Source organism: Physeter macrocephalus, chromosome 12 (genome assembly GCF_002837175.3).
Source record: "Physeter macrocephalus isolate SW-GA chromosome 12, ASM283717v5, whole genome shotgun sequence".
Classification (NCBI taxonomy): Eukaryota; Metazoa; Chordata; class Mammalia; order Artiodactyla; family Physeteridae; genus Physeter; species Physeter macrocephalus.
The window spans coordinates 46,939,309-46,953,125 of record NC_041225.1 but is presented as its reverse complement, the minus strand read 5'-3'; positions in this window follow the sequence as shown (position 1 = coordinate 46,953,125).

Sequence of the window (13,817 nt, the reverse complement as noted above, 5' to 3'; positions counted from 1 at the left end):
GGGTGAAGACTGCCTGCCTTCCTCTCATGAAGGGTCATCATATTGTTTCTCTTTGGCAAAAACAGAGTCTGCAGAGGACCTACCCAGTCCCAGCTTTCTGCTGGTTTCAATTTCTGCTTCTGTACCAAGGGAACAGCATACCTGCCCCACTTCTTCCTGTGGACAAAAAACAATATCACATACCCTAAAGAACCACCAATCCCAGCTTGTGTTCCTGGCTTAACACAGTGTGACAACAAAGATAACTCATTAAGTCGAGGAGTTCGACTTTTTTTTTTTTTTAATTCCTTACGTTTCCCTTCCAGTAGCTCCTACTTCAAAGAACCACGGAATTCATAACCGCAAGTCTCCCCTCACTTGGGTTGGGGGTTGCAATTTACACTACCTGAGTAATCCAGGAGCCCCCAGTTTGAAAAGTTAATGAAAGGTGTGGTTCCCAGACTGGTAACCAAGGAACACTTTGCAGAAATAAAGAGAAATCCTCTTTGGAGGGACACAACCACAAACCAGGCCCCAAATTTCCACCAAATACACACTAAAAAGCCAAAATTTAAAATCACATGAGAGCACTTACTTGAACCTGGTGGTATTATATATAAACGGGAACATGTCCTTTTCCTATAGGAAAATGTTCAATCTAGTTAGGAAGACGATCACAGCCACACCAGGAACAAAACCACCAAATCCTGAGAAAGCTACACTCTGAGATACTCTCCATAGAGGCTTTCGAGTTCAAGAAAGATTAGTGTGGATTAAACTTGGTCAAAAGACTTCACAAAGGACATGGAACTTTAATTGAGCTCTGAAGAATGGAGAGGTGATTTGGTTACAGGCTGAAAAGAATGGGGTCATGGAGACTGGGAAAACTCCCATCTAAGTGGAGAGGTGAATGAGCATGGTGTGTATATAGGGACAACAAGAAAGATGTCCAGAAACAATGAGGATGGATGAGCCAGATACAGTCAGATTAGGGGGACACTATGGAAAGGACAAGGAATTAATAGTGATTATATTGTTACAATGGTTGTAATACCAGGCTGCATTTGATTTGGGACTAAAATGCTATTGGGAAAAGATTGGTACAAAGAAAAATAATATCAATAAGAGTTGACTTAGAGTGCTTACACTATGACAGGCAACATGGTGCAGAATAATTAAACTTCCACATGCCTGTTATCATCCCCTTTTTACAGAAGAGAAAACCAAGACTCAGAAGAGTTAATTGGCCCAGAGTTATACTTTCATTACATAATGGGACATTCATCAAAATGAATACTGGTTTCCAGGGTAGGGGAATAACCCAAAAATACAAAACAGATGATTCTAGCAGTAAATTGGGCTGAACTGCAAATAAATGTGATATAAAATAAAAATCTAGAAAAGAGGGATACACATTATCGTCACAAGGCTATGATGGCACCACAAGTTCCTGTGCCTCCAATTGGTCTGAAGAACTCAGCCATCTCTAGTTAGTAAGCTATGATTTTAAAAATTAACTATAGGGACTAAGATTTATTTTGCTAGAGTATATGTGGAGTTATAGCAGCTAGCAAATCTTTTAATTAGGAAAAAAAAAATGAAGAAACAATCCCAGTGAGAATTAGTAGACACAACAAATGACAGGATTAGACCCACATTTTACATAATAGTATTGAAGACAGACTATATGTAAGCAGATTTTGAAAGATTAAAGACAAAAGGAACTATTCTGTATGATGCTGTAGTTCTGGATACATGACACTATGCATCCTTCAAAACCAAAAAAAACTGTACAACACAAAGAATGAACCCTTAAGAAAACCATGGACTTCAATAGTGCATCAATATTGGTTCATCAATTGTAACAATGTACTCCACTAATGCAAGATGTTGATAATAGGAGAAACTGTACAGGGTTAGAGAGGGGGTATTTGGGAACTCTGTATTTTCTGTACAATTTTTCTGTAAACTTAAAACTGCTCTAAAAATAAAGTATATTAGTAAAAAGAGGAACTTAAAACATGAGACAAGACTAAGGTAATTTTTTAATGAAGGCAGATTTATAAAAGAACTAAGAACCAAATGGAAATTCTAAAAATATATTATTAAAAATAATCTTCAGTAGATTTGTTCAAATAACAGATTTGACACTCAACGAACCAACATGTCTTGTGTATTTACTGTGTATCAGGCACTGTTTTTAGCAGTAAGTCTATATTACTCATTAATTCTCACAACAGCCCAATGAGATAGGTATTACTATTATCCCAATCTTACAGACAGAGAAACTAAAGCAGATTTGGTGTCTTTTCAGGCTTTTTGTAAGAATTAAATTAGATAAAAACAATAGTTTAAAAAATAGGTATTCAATAATTCCCATATCCCTTCCCATATCCCATATTAAATCCAATAGATTATTTAGGAGGGCTTTGTGAAACAACAATAATGAAAATATATTTGGTACCTTACAGTTTACAAAGCACTTTTATATGTTCTCATTTGATCCTCACCACAAACTTGGAAGCAACGTGCAGTATTATTAAGAAAAAATATCCCAAACTTGGAAAGAAGGCAGGAGAGTGACCACGGGTCCTCTTAATGTCACTGCTGAACAAAGCTCATCTAAGAAATATTTAGTTATCTAGAATACACTTGTGTTTGACTTTGCTATTTACTATTTGATTAGAGCCCAGATATTATGAAGTTATGTTGACTAATGGATTTCTGACTGGTAGAAAAGATAAAATCAAGGTTATGATTTTATCACCCTATAGAACATTAACTAGTTTTCTATTAGCAACATCATTTCAGTATTCCTTTGACCAGCTAACAACATAAATCTCCATTCCTCAAATTCTCCTTTGAATCAGACTTGACCATCTTAATAATTCCCTCATTAATCACTGAGTTAAAGTCTTGACATATGTTCATCCTATATTCGTATGAGAATCATATTTTAAACTTTTTAGAAAGAAATGACTTTTTAAAAATACCTAAGGGGAAAACTAATTTTTAAAAATTATACGAAAGTATATAAAACCACAGGATATACTATAAAAACCTAGTAAATTTGAACAAGTGGAAACCGACAACCCAGTAATTCCATCCCTAGGTGATGGCTCTCAAAGAAACATTTGCAAATGTGTCTCTCTTGGGAGATGTGTACGAGAATATTTATGGCAGTGTTGTTCATAAAAACAATAAAGCCGGAAACAACGAGGTCAATGTCCATCAATAATGGACTGGGAAAACAGCTCATGGTGTATTAATATAACAGAGTAATTATGCATCAGTGAAAATAACTACAGCTGCATTCATCAGCTTGGGTGACTCTTACATATAACGTTGAGCGAAAAGAAGAAAGTATTACAAAGAACACATGTAAGACGACTCCATTTAAACATGAAGACAGGCGGTAAAAGTAGAAAAGGAAATCAGTGTAACCATTATCAGAAAAACCAGTAATGTTACTTTTGAGAGGAGGAGGGGTTGGTGATTGAGGAGGGATATACAGAAGGCTTCTCAGATACTGGAATGGCAATTTCTAAACGTGGGTGGTAGTTTCACAAGATCTTGCTTGATAACTATTCTTATAATTGAATGTATATATATTTCAGGCTTTTTCTGTATGTGTATTTCATATTTTTTAAGTTAAAAGAATGAAGGAGGAAGATGTTTTATAAAAGAACCAAGCTAAATTAAGCTGCTTATTCATTCAGTGACCAGTTGGAGGAGGTTCTTTACCCAAGGGCCACCTACAGAACTTTGGTGAGTGTTCAAAGTCACTAAAGTGAAATAAACATAAGTCAAAGTTGATCCGTGCAAAGAAAAAGAGATCCCACATCCAGCTGGTGAGGAATCAGCCTCCCTGCAGCAGGCCAGTTTGGGCCCAGCTCCTGAGCAGCATGGCAATGTTGGGTAGCAGCCAGGGCTCACCAGGCTTCAACAATAGGAGGACACTCAGGTGTGTCCCCGCTGTGTTCCCTGCAAAGTCCAGAAGACTTGTCACTATAAGCTTGTCCCACTGTTCTGGAAGCTGGCACTGTGACACACCAAGGGCCAAGGGAACATGTGCCTTCCTGGAGGCCCAGAGTCCACTCCTCCTGGGCCCTGGCTACCCCATCCATTAACAAGAGTGCTTCCATCAGGACAATGTCACACAGTGCTGGGTGAGCAGGAAGTGAGGAAACAGAGGCTTCCCCTAAATACATTCACCCAGATGGCGTTTCAGTCAGTTGAACTTCATTCTTTATGATCAAATAAAGTCTCAAGCACAAGCAGGCTCCGGGAGTAGGGGAGCTGGGGATCAGATGGGAGCAAAAAGGGATTCCAGTCCTGAATGATTAGGAGTGACCTTATTTCTTCAACTGTAATAAAGCAGGGATAATGTCCATCTTAAAAGGCTGTCAGCAGATTAAACGAGAAAAAAATGTATGAAAAGGGTCTGGCAGAGGAGGAGCTTGATAAAATGGCAGCTGTAGTTTTTCTCCTCTCCTGTGTGCAAACTGGGCTGAAAGCGTGTCCATGCATCCTGTTCTCCCCACCCTCGGCAGTGCGTTGTCCACTCTGGTTCTCCAAACATTTTCAACCTAAGCCTAGAATAAAGTGATTGGCCTTCCAGCAGAAGCTCAGCCTCCCCCCTGGTAATCTAAGAAGAGGCCTCTCCCTTGGATAGAACAACTGAGGCAGCAGCCCTGGGTCCCACACTCAGAGGTGAACAGGGTGGCCTCAGGTGCCTCTGACAGTTCCTTTCTGATCATCAGTGAATTCAATTTGGAATTGTCTGAATCGCTGATATCCCAAAAGGACTATGAAAGAAGTTGACAGTACAGCCTTCCAAGTGTTATCATCTTGGTTCCTCTAACTTGGGGAATATCTCAGGGTCCAGGATACAAAGGAGGGCAGGCTGTCACCTCCCAGTCCCCAAATCACCTGGGAGGCAGCCGTTTCCTCTCCTCACTCGGCCAGGGGACTCTGTAATGTTACAAAGTCTGGTTTTAGTTGATTTCTAAACCTGTCTAGGTTTAGAAATAAAAAAGCTAGCCCTGTCTTAGACCATTTAGTGCTCTGCGCTCTCAAAAGCCAGAGTGAGACAGGACCTCCCTGCACCCCTGGCCTCTGTCTGTGGGGAGAGGAAGGAGGCCAAGGGGTGTCAACCCCCTAGAGAGGAAGTGCCGGACCCTGGGGCAGCGCCGAGGATGCCCTACCCACAGGGAGGCCTACAGGGCAGCGTGCTTTTTTCCACTTGCTGGAAAAATAGCTCAGAACTTATCTCCTGTGACCTGCAGATCGATGATAACATCATTATATATGGAGGCTCCATGTCGACCTTTCTTTTCCAGTTCTATTTCTGTAACTCATTTTACACAGGAGGGCACGTGATCGGGATTTCTTTGGGTCTGAAATCCCCTGACGAGACAAGGAAACAGTTTCCAGAATTGTCCCCAGGGCAGCCCTCCTTCTAGAAGGTGGCACAGGTACCTGTGACAACAGCCTGGTGCTGGCATATCTCACAAGGCTGTTGTGAAAGTTCGGGGAGGGTCCGAGGGTGAGTAGGGAACACACCTAGCACAGAGTGAACACCCAATGAATTTAGCTCCTATTGGTGTCATTTATAGACGCACCTCAGGATTCACATTTGATGTTTTTTGTTCCTCTGCCAAATGCTTAGTTATGTATTCAGTACCCCCGCCCCCCTCCGCGAGCTGATGTTTATGTTGTTCCTATGATGGAAACATTTTTACCGATTGATGTCTTCATTCAGCCAGTCCGCCAGGCAGCCTATGGAACTGAGGCTCCTTATCACGTGCTCTGTGTGGGCGAGAAGTAAACCTGGATGAGGAAGACTCGGGTCACCTCCAAGGGATTTACATCCTGCTGTAGGGATTGCCACACTATTTCGATTATGTACCTGCAAAAAATGTCAGCGCGTGAACCACAATATAGCGATGTTTATTTACAAACTATATAGGTATATAACTATACTAATATATCAATCACAAAACTCACAAAAATAGACATTTGTAAAGAACAAGATAAAGGTGAAATAAAGGTTTTGCTCTTGCTAAAATAGTAATATTTGGGGGGGAGGACAGCGTTTTGATTGAATATGTTTCACTATTTTTATACCCTTGATTTAGAGCTTTGTGATATGACTATTCAAAGGCCTTGTTTCAGGTTAATTTTCTTTCTGAACTTGCTTTCAAAGATAGTCATGGCTTGGGAATTCCCTGGTGGTCCAGTGGTTAGGACTTAGTGCTTTCACTGCCGGGGCCCGGGTTCAATCCCTGGTCAGGGAAGTAGGTTCCCACAAGCCACATGGCACGGCCAAAAAAAAAAAAAAAAAAATCATGGCTGAAAAAAGATTCCTCACAAAGATGGATAGTTCCAAACAGAAGATATACCTGGTTGGTTGTGCTAAGTCATGATTCTCATTCAATTGTACAGATTTTTGTTGGATGTCACTCACGAAATACCCTTCTTCCTGATGTTAATCTTTTATTTTTTAGCAAACTAACTGGAAGGTATCCGATTTGTCACAAATGGGTTCACACCCCACTGATGAAGTCATTTTGAAATTTTAAAAGCAGGTTTAAAAAGTTTACTTCCCGGGCTTCCCTGGTGGCGCAGTGGTTGAGAGTCTGCCTGCCGATGCAGGGGACATGGGTTCGTGCCCCGGTCCGGGAAGATCCCACATGCCGCGGAGCGACTGGGCCCGTGAGCCATGGCCGCTGAGCCTGCGCGTCCGGAGCCTGTGCTCCGCAACGGGAGAGGCCACAGCAGTGAGAGGCCCGCGTACCACAAAAAAAAAAAAAAAGTTTACTTCCCAGATATTTTTAATGTACACAGATATGAGAGTTTATGGAGGAAGCTCATCATTGTCAGCAGCGGAATCACATAATAGTAGCAACATTTCCAAACATGTGTTTTCAAAGCCAGCTCCCAACACCACCTTTGGTTTTTGTTTGTTTTGTTGTTGTCATTTTGTTGAATTTTATTTTTTTAATTTATTTTACTGAATTATAGTTGATTTAAAACGTTGTGTTAATTGCTGCTGTACAGCAGTGATTCCGTTATACATATATATACATTCTTTTTCATATTCTTTTCCATTATGATTTATCACAGGATATTGAATATAGTTCCCTGTGCTATACAGTAGGACCTTGTTGTTTATCTCTTATCTGTAGAATAGTTTGCATCTTCTAATCCCAAACTCCCAGTCCATCCCTCCCCCACTCCCCTACCTTTGTTTTTAAAGAGTATTTTCACACACCACACTCTACAGCTCACTTTCAGAAAGCAATTACGTCCTCTCCTTTTCCATGAAGTGAGGTAGCTTTTTTTTGTCTGTTTTTTAATATTTGCTAGGTGACATGTTACCAACAACCAGCTGTCATCAGAGAAAAGGTCAGCAAGTTTGAAACGGTTGTCTATTGATTTTTAAAATGCATAATTCATTTTCAGGCTTGATGGTTTTTACAAGCACATTGCCAAAATATTTTCACGGTGACTCCCCATCTCATTACAAAATGTTACAAAGATTCTATTACACTTAAAATTCTGGCTCCAGTAACAATAACCACATTGATGATATCCTATCTCATTTTGTACGCTTTTGGCTTTGCTGCAATAGCTTGCCAATAAATGATACAGTGAAAGAATTTCATTGACGGTGCTGTGTTTGTACTCTTACCTGGGAATATTTTTATTCTAGTCAATGGAGTAACTCTATTAGTGAAGACGCTTCCAGGGTTTTTTTTTTTTTAAGAAGTAATTTTCTGTTGAGTATATGTCTTCACTGGTACATATTTCTTTTTTTAATGGTACACACAGAAAGAGAAAGAGCAACTGTATGTATATTTCATAACTGAAATAATTCAACAAGCGCTGTAGGCTAAGTTATATTGGGATTTTTATCTATATTTTATCCAGATGCCCAAAGCTTCATAATCTAACACTTGGCAATATTTTCTATGCATCTTCCAACAATGGACACAGACAAGCATGTACCTATTCTTTTTGCACTGTGTGGTTTCCCTTGTTTTATTTTAGTCATTATGGCATGTGGCTCTTTGCCTCGGCTAGTAAGAAAACTAAAAAAAAAAAAAAAAAAAAAAAATTTACCTCTAAACATTTATCAGTAAGTTTAGTGAATTTTGTGAGGTGTTGAATTCAAAACCCTATGATTTCAAACATTGCTTTTAAAAAATATAGTGGTTTGCTGACATGTTACCAAATGCTTAGTTTTTAAATGTCTTGCGAATCCATGTGGTTTCATTTCATTAGCTTAAATCTGAATGTACAATAATGTACTTAGGCAGGGGTTTATTAGTACTAGGAAGAGGTGCTTATAAATTCATATTCCATATAGACTTCTTGACTCCTTGATAACATCAATGTCAATGTTTTTGGGGTTTTGGTTGTAGGGTTTTTTGTTTGTTTTTGGTTTTTTTTGGTCTCCTTGTCAGGTCTGCTTAGATCATCGTTGTTTTTCTTCCTCAGTGTGGCTTTGAATGAGCCCTTACTCTCATGGCTGTCAGCTCTGCCATTTTTCTTGTTGCTCTAATTTGTCTGACAGCTTGTTGTCAGACAGATTTCAGCTCTGGTTCTATTACTCTCTAACTCTATGACCTGGGAGGACAGTCATCACAGCATGTTGAAAGTAGACAATTGAGCAAAGGACCCCTTTCAATCCCTCTGTGCTGGGTTCCCACTGCCACACCCAGGAAATCACCCATACATGTTACACTTGCACGAGAATGCCAGAGTCAATCCACAAAGAAAATATTAGGAAGGCCAGCTTCTTCTTTATATTTAGGTTAAACTGGCAAATAAGTAGAAAATGTAATATTTTCTTCCACATCCTAATGGGTCATCCTATATAATTCTCTTTGGGGACAAGTCCTCAACTGAAATCACAGGTATCATTACAACCCATCATTCTAACACTCTTGCAGCCCAACATGCTTTCCTAAGAGAGAGAGAATGGTCTGAAGATAAAGCTGGTCTCTGGACTCCTACCTAATAGGACCTGAGCATGGAGTAATCCCTGAGGGGTGGGGTTGTGTTATCTGTCCTGGGTAGTGGGTGTGAACAGTTAAGAACTACTATGCTAGTTGGAGAAACAGACAAGTAAACACATGTAGTGAATGTTGAGTAAAGTTGCATACAATACAAGGACCCTCATGAGACAGAATGAGGAGAAATTCAGGAAGATTTCAGACTAGAGGTAATGGAACCTTTGAGTAAGTTATGAAAGAAGGGTAGGATTTCAGTGGGAGGAAGAAAAAGTATCTGAGTTATGGGATGAGTGGCAAAATGTTTGGGGAACGTGGAAATATTCACAGCTGATCAGAAGAAACAGGTAGCGAAACTGGTTTCTGTTAAGGACCTAAGATGTGCCCTCCTCACATTTACACTGTGCAGTGTTTTCTTAAAAGAGAATGGGAGATTTGTTTTCTTCCCTGATGAGAAACAGTGTCTCCTAGTGTTATCCTCCTTAGTACTTGAGTCTGGGAAATTGTGAAGCAACTTGGAAGCCATGCTAAGGAGTTGGACTTTGTCCAGGATGCATTTGACAGTATGTTAGAGGCAGAAGGGAAGGATTTGTTTTAAGTAGAGGCATGGCATGATTAGATACCTTCCACAGCACTCTTGAGAACATGCATAAATACAGTACAAGTTCCACTGATATCAGAATCACCTGGAGAGCTTGTAAAAAATGCAGATTACTGGGCCCTGCCCCAAATCATGAGAATCAGAATTTCCAGGGATGCATACAGACAGCAAGTTGTATTTCAAAACTCTCTAGCTAAATTTTTTTCTTGCATTAATCTCTCACCCTACTGCCTCACCTCCACCTAGAACGGTTCAGGTGCTCATTAAAAACTGAGAACAAAAACTAATAGAAAAAAATTTTTTAAGATTAAAAAAATTGAGAACAAATACATTACTGGTTTTAGGAGATAACTGTGTGGTTGGTTTCTGAGCTAGAATATGTCAGCAAGTTATTATGCTTCTATCTGATAGTTACCTAAGCTGCTCTTAGGTTCAAACTTGAAATTCTATGTTCATTCCTTTTCAGCTTTAAGTCTGTTGTTATTAAAGTGTCTAACTCTTCCCCCCTCCCAAACTTGTATCCCTCTCCTTTTCCTGGTTCCCAAGTTTTACATAAATCATGTAGCCAAGGCCAGGTGCTTTACCTTTAAACATTTTATCCTTACAACAACTTCATGAAGAAGGTATTAGGATTCTCATTTTTAAAATGAGACTGGGGGCTTCCCTGGTGGCTCAGTGGTTGAGAGTCCGCCTGTCGATGCGGGGGACACGGGCTCGTGCCCCGGTCCGGGAAGATCCCACATGCCGCGGAGCGGCTGGGCCCGTGAGCCATGGCCGCTGAGCCTGCGCGTCCGGAGAAAAAAAAAAAAAAAGAGACTGGAAGCTGGACTCTATAAGAACAGATAACTCATCCACAGTTACAGGGTTAGCAAGTAACAGAACTAGAATCTGAAATCTATCTGACTTCAAAACCTGTGCCGTTGAAATTTTAAACACTAACAACAAGTGTTGGTGAGGATGTAGACGAACTGGAATTCCCCATACAGTGCTGATGGGCATATGCAAAATGTTGTTCAACCACCTTGGAAAACAGTTTGACAGTTTCTCCTAAGGTTAAATGTACCCTTATCACATGACCCAGTGATACATTCTTATATTTGCCTTCAAAGAAAAGAAACATACATCTATACAAAAAGTTGTACAAAAATGTTGATAGCAGTTTTGTTCATAATAGTCCAACACTGGAAACTGTCAAACTGCCCAACAACAGGAGAATGGGATAAACAAATTGCCATATATCCATACAATGGAATATTACTCGGCAATGAAAAAGAACGAACTACCAATCCTCACAACATGGATGGACCTCAAAAACATAAAGAAGCCAAATATGTAATAGTACATACTCTGTGATTCCATTTATATGAAATTCTAGAAGAGGTTGAAACAGATCTATAATGACAGAAAGCAGATAAGTGGACTCCCTGGGCTGGGGCAGGGGCAGTGAGTGCAAAAGGGGATGAGGGATGGAATTCTTGGTGATGGGACTGCTTTATATCTTGACTGTGGTAGGGTTACATTTGTCACAACTCATTAAACTGTACACTGAAAATGGGTGATTATACCATATATGTTATAGCTCAATAAAGTAGTTTTTTTTTTTTTTTTTTTTTTTTTTTTTTTTTGCTGTACGCAGGCCTCTCACTGTTGTGGCCTCTCCCGTCGGGGGGCACAGGCTCCGGGCGCATTTTTTTTTTTGCTGTACGCAGGCCTCTCACTGTTGTGGCCTCTCCCGTCGTGGAGCACAGGCTCCGGACGCACAGGCTCAGCGGCCATGGCTCACGGGCCTAGCCGCTCCGCGGCATGCAGGATCTTCCTGGACCAGGGCATGAACCCGTATCCCCTGCATCGGCAGGTGGACTCTCAACCACTGTGCCACAGGGAAGCCCAATAAAGTAGATTTTTTAAAAAAATAACTTGCGCTCTTCCCACTAAACCACACTGCCTCTTTCCCTGGCTCTACCCTAAATCACACACTCTGCCCACAGACCAAGTGAATGGTGTAATGTGCTGTGGCGTCTACAATGGAGGCCTGGGAGGCTTCACAGCTGCCCCTGGTGACCAAGTGTGATTCTGGTGCAATATCATGCCCAAGTTTATTCCTTTACTGAGCTCTAAGTGTAGTTTAGCCTGAGCCCCCATCCAGTAGGGGGCAGCTTTTGTTTTCCTTGTTATCTGTGCTAGGGAACCAAAAGGCAGGGACCCCTGGAAACTTCTCCACACTGAGCTAGAAAGGCACCACCATGGAGAGAAGTATTTCCATGCCCCTCCCCAGGCACCACCAAGAAACCTAGTGGGAGCCCAAGCCAGAAACAATGGCAAAGCTGTCACCTACCCTGGCCTCCTTCCAAGTGCCTCCCACACTGAGAAGGGGCTTCTGGAAGAAGAAGGAGGGCATCTCCTCCATTCCCTGGAACTCAACATTTTCAGCCATCTAGATGCAACTCCATGTAGCACCTTCTCCTTGACTCCTTCTCCAACTTCTCCCTGCCAGGACCACTACTCCCCTTCTAGCCTCTGAATTCGCTTATTACCTTGCCTCCTCATGAACAGCTTAATTATACTGCGCATGATATTGCCCTGTATGCTAATTGCTTTGTGTGTCTTCCTTAATGTCTCTGAGAAAACAGTTTTTTACAGCTGTTCTCCCAAGGCAGTGGTGTTGTATTGATGGACTGATTGACTGATTCCATCTTTACAGCTGGACCAATGCCAAAAATAAACCCCATGCTTTGCCCCCTCTAAAATGCTGTAGCCATACCACAGAAATATAAAGGACCATAAGAGACTACTATGAACAATTACCTGCCAACAAATTAGACAATCTAGAAGAAAGGGATAAATTTCTAGAAATATAAAACTTACCAAGCCTGAATACAAAGAAATAGAAAATCTGAACAGACCGATTACTAGTGTCGAAGAGATTGAATCAGTAATCAAAAACCTTCCAATGAACAAAAGTCTAAGACCAGATGACTTCACTGGTGAATTCAACAAACATTAAAAAAAAAAACTACTACCAATCCTTTTGAAACTCTTCTAAAAAACAGAAGAAGAGGGGATACTTCCAAACTCATGAGGCCAGCATCACCACGATACCAAAGCCAGACAAGGACACTACAGGAAAAATTACAGGCCAACATCCCTGATTACCATAGATGCAAAAATCCTCAACAAAATATTAGCAAGCTGAATCCAAGAATAAATTGAAATGATCATACACCATGATCACGTGGAATTTATTCCAGGGATGCAAACAACCACAAAAGCAATGTGACAAGCCACATTAATAAAATGAAGGATAAAAATCATATGATCAGACTCCCTGATGGCACAGTGGTTAAGAATCCATCTGCCAATGCAGGGGACACGGGTTCAATCCCTGATCCAGAAGATCATACATGCCGTGGAACAGCTAAGCCCGTGCACCACAACTACTGAGCCTGTGCTCTAAAGCCCATGAGCCACCACTACAGACCCTATGCTCTAGAGCCCATGAGCCACAACTACTGAGCCCGCATGCTACAACTACTGAAGCCCGTGGACCTAGAGACTGTGCTCTGCAACAAGAGAAGCCACTGCAATGAGAAGCCCGCGTATCGCAACAAAGAGTATCCCCCGCTCGAGGCAACCAGAGAAAACCCACGTGCAGCAATGAAGACCCAACGCAGCCAAAAATAAATAAATAAATATTTTTTTAAAGACCCAATGCAGCCAAAGATAAATAAATAAATATTAAAAAAAAAAAATAGATAACCAACAGGACCTACTGTATAGTACAGGGAACTCTAATCAATGTTCTGTAATAATCTATATGGGTAAAGAACCTGAAAAAGAATGAATATATGAATATGTATAACTGAATCACTTTGTTGTACACCTGAAATTCACACATTGTAAATCAATTATACTCCAAGAAAATTTTAAAATAAATTTTAACAAACTGTACGATGTCACTTCACATCTGTTAGGACAGCTGTTATCAAAAAGACAACCGATTGGGCTTCCCTGGTGGCGCAGTGGTTGGGAGTCCGCCTGCCGATGCAGGGGACACAGGTTCGTACCCTGGTCCGGGAAGATCCCACATGCCGCGGAGGGGCTGGGCCCGTGAGCCATGGCCGCTGAGCCTGCACGTCCGGAGCCTGTGCTCCGCAATGGGAGAGGCCACAGCAGTGAGAGGCCCGCAAACCGCAAAAAAAAAAAAAAAAAAAAAAAAA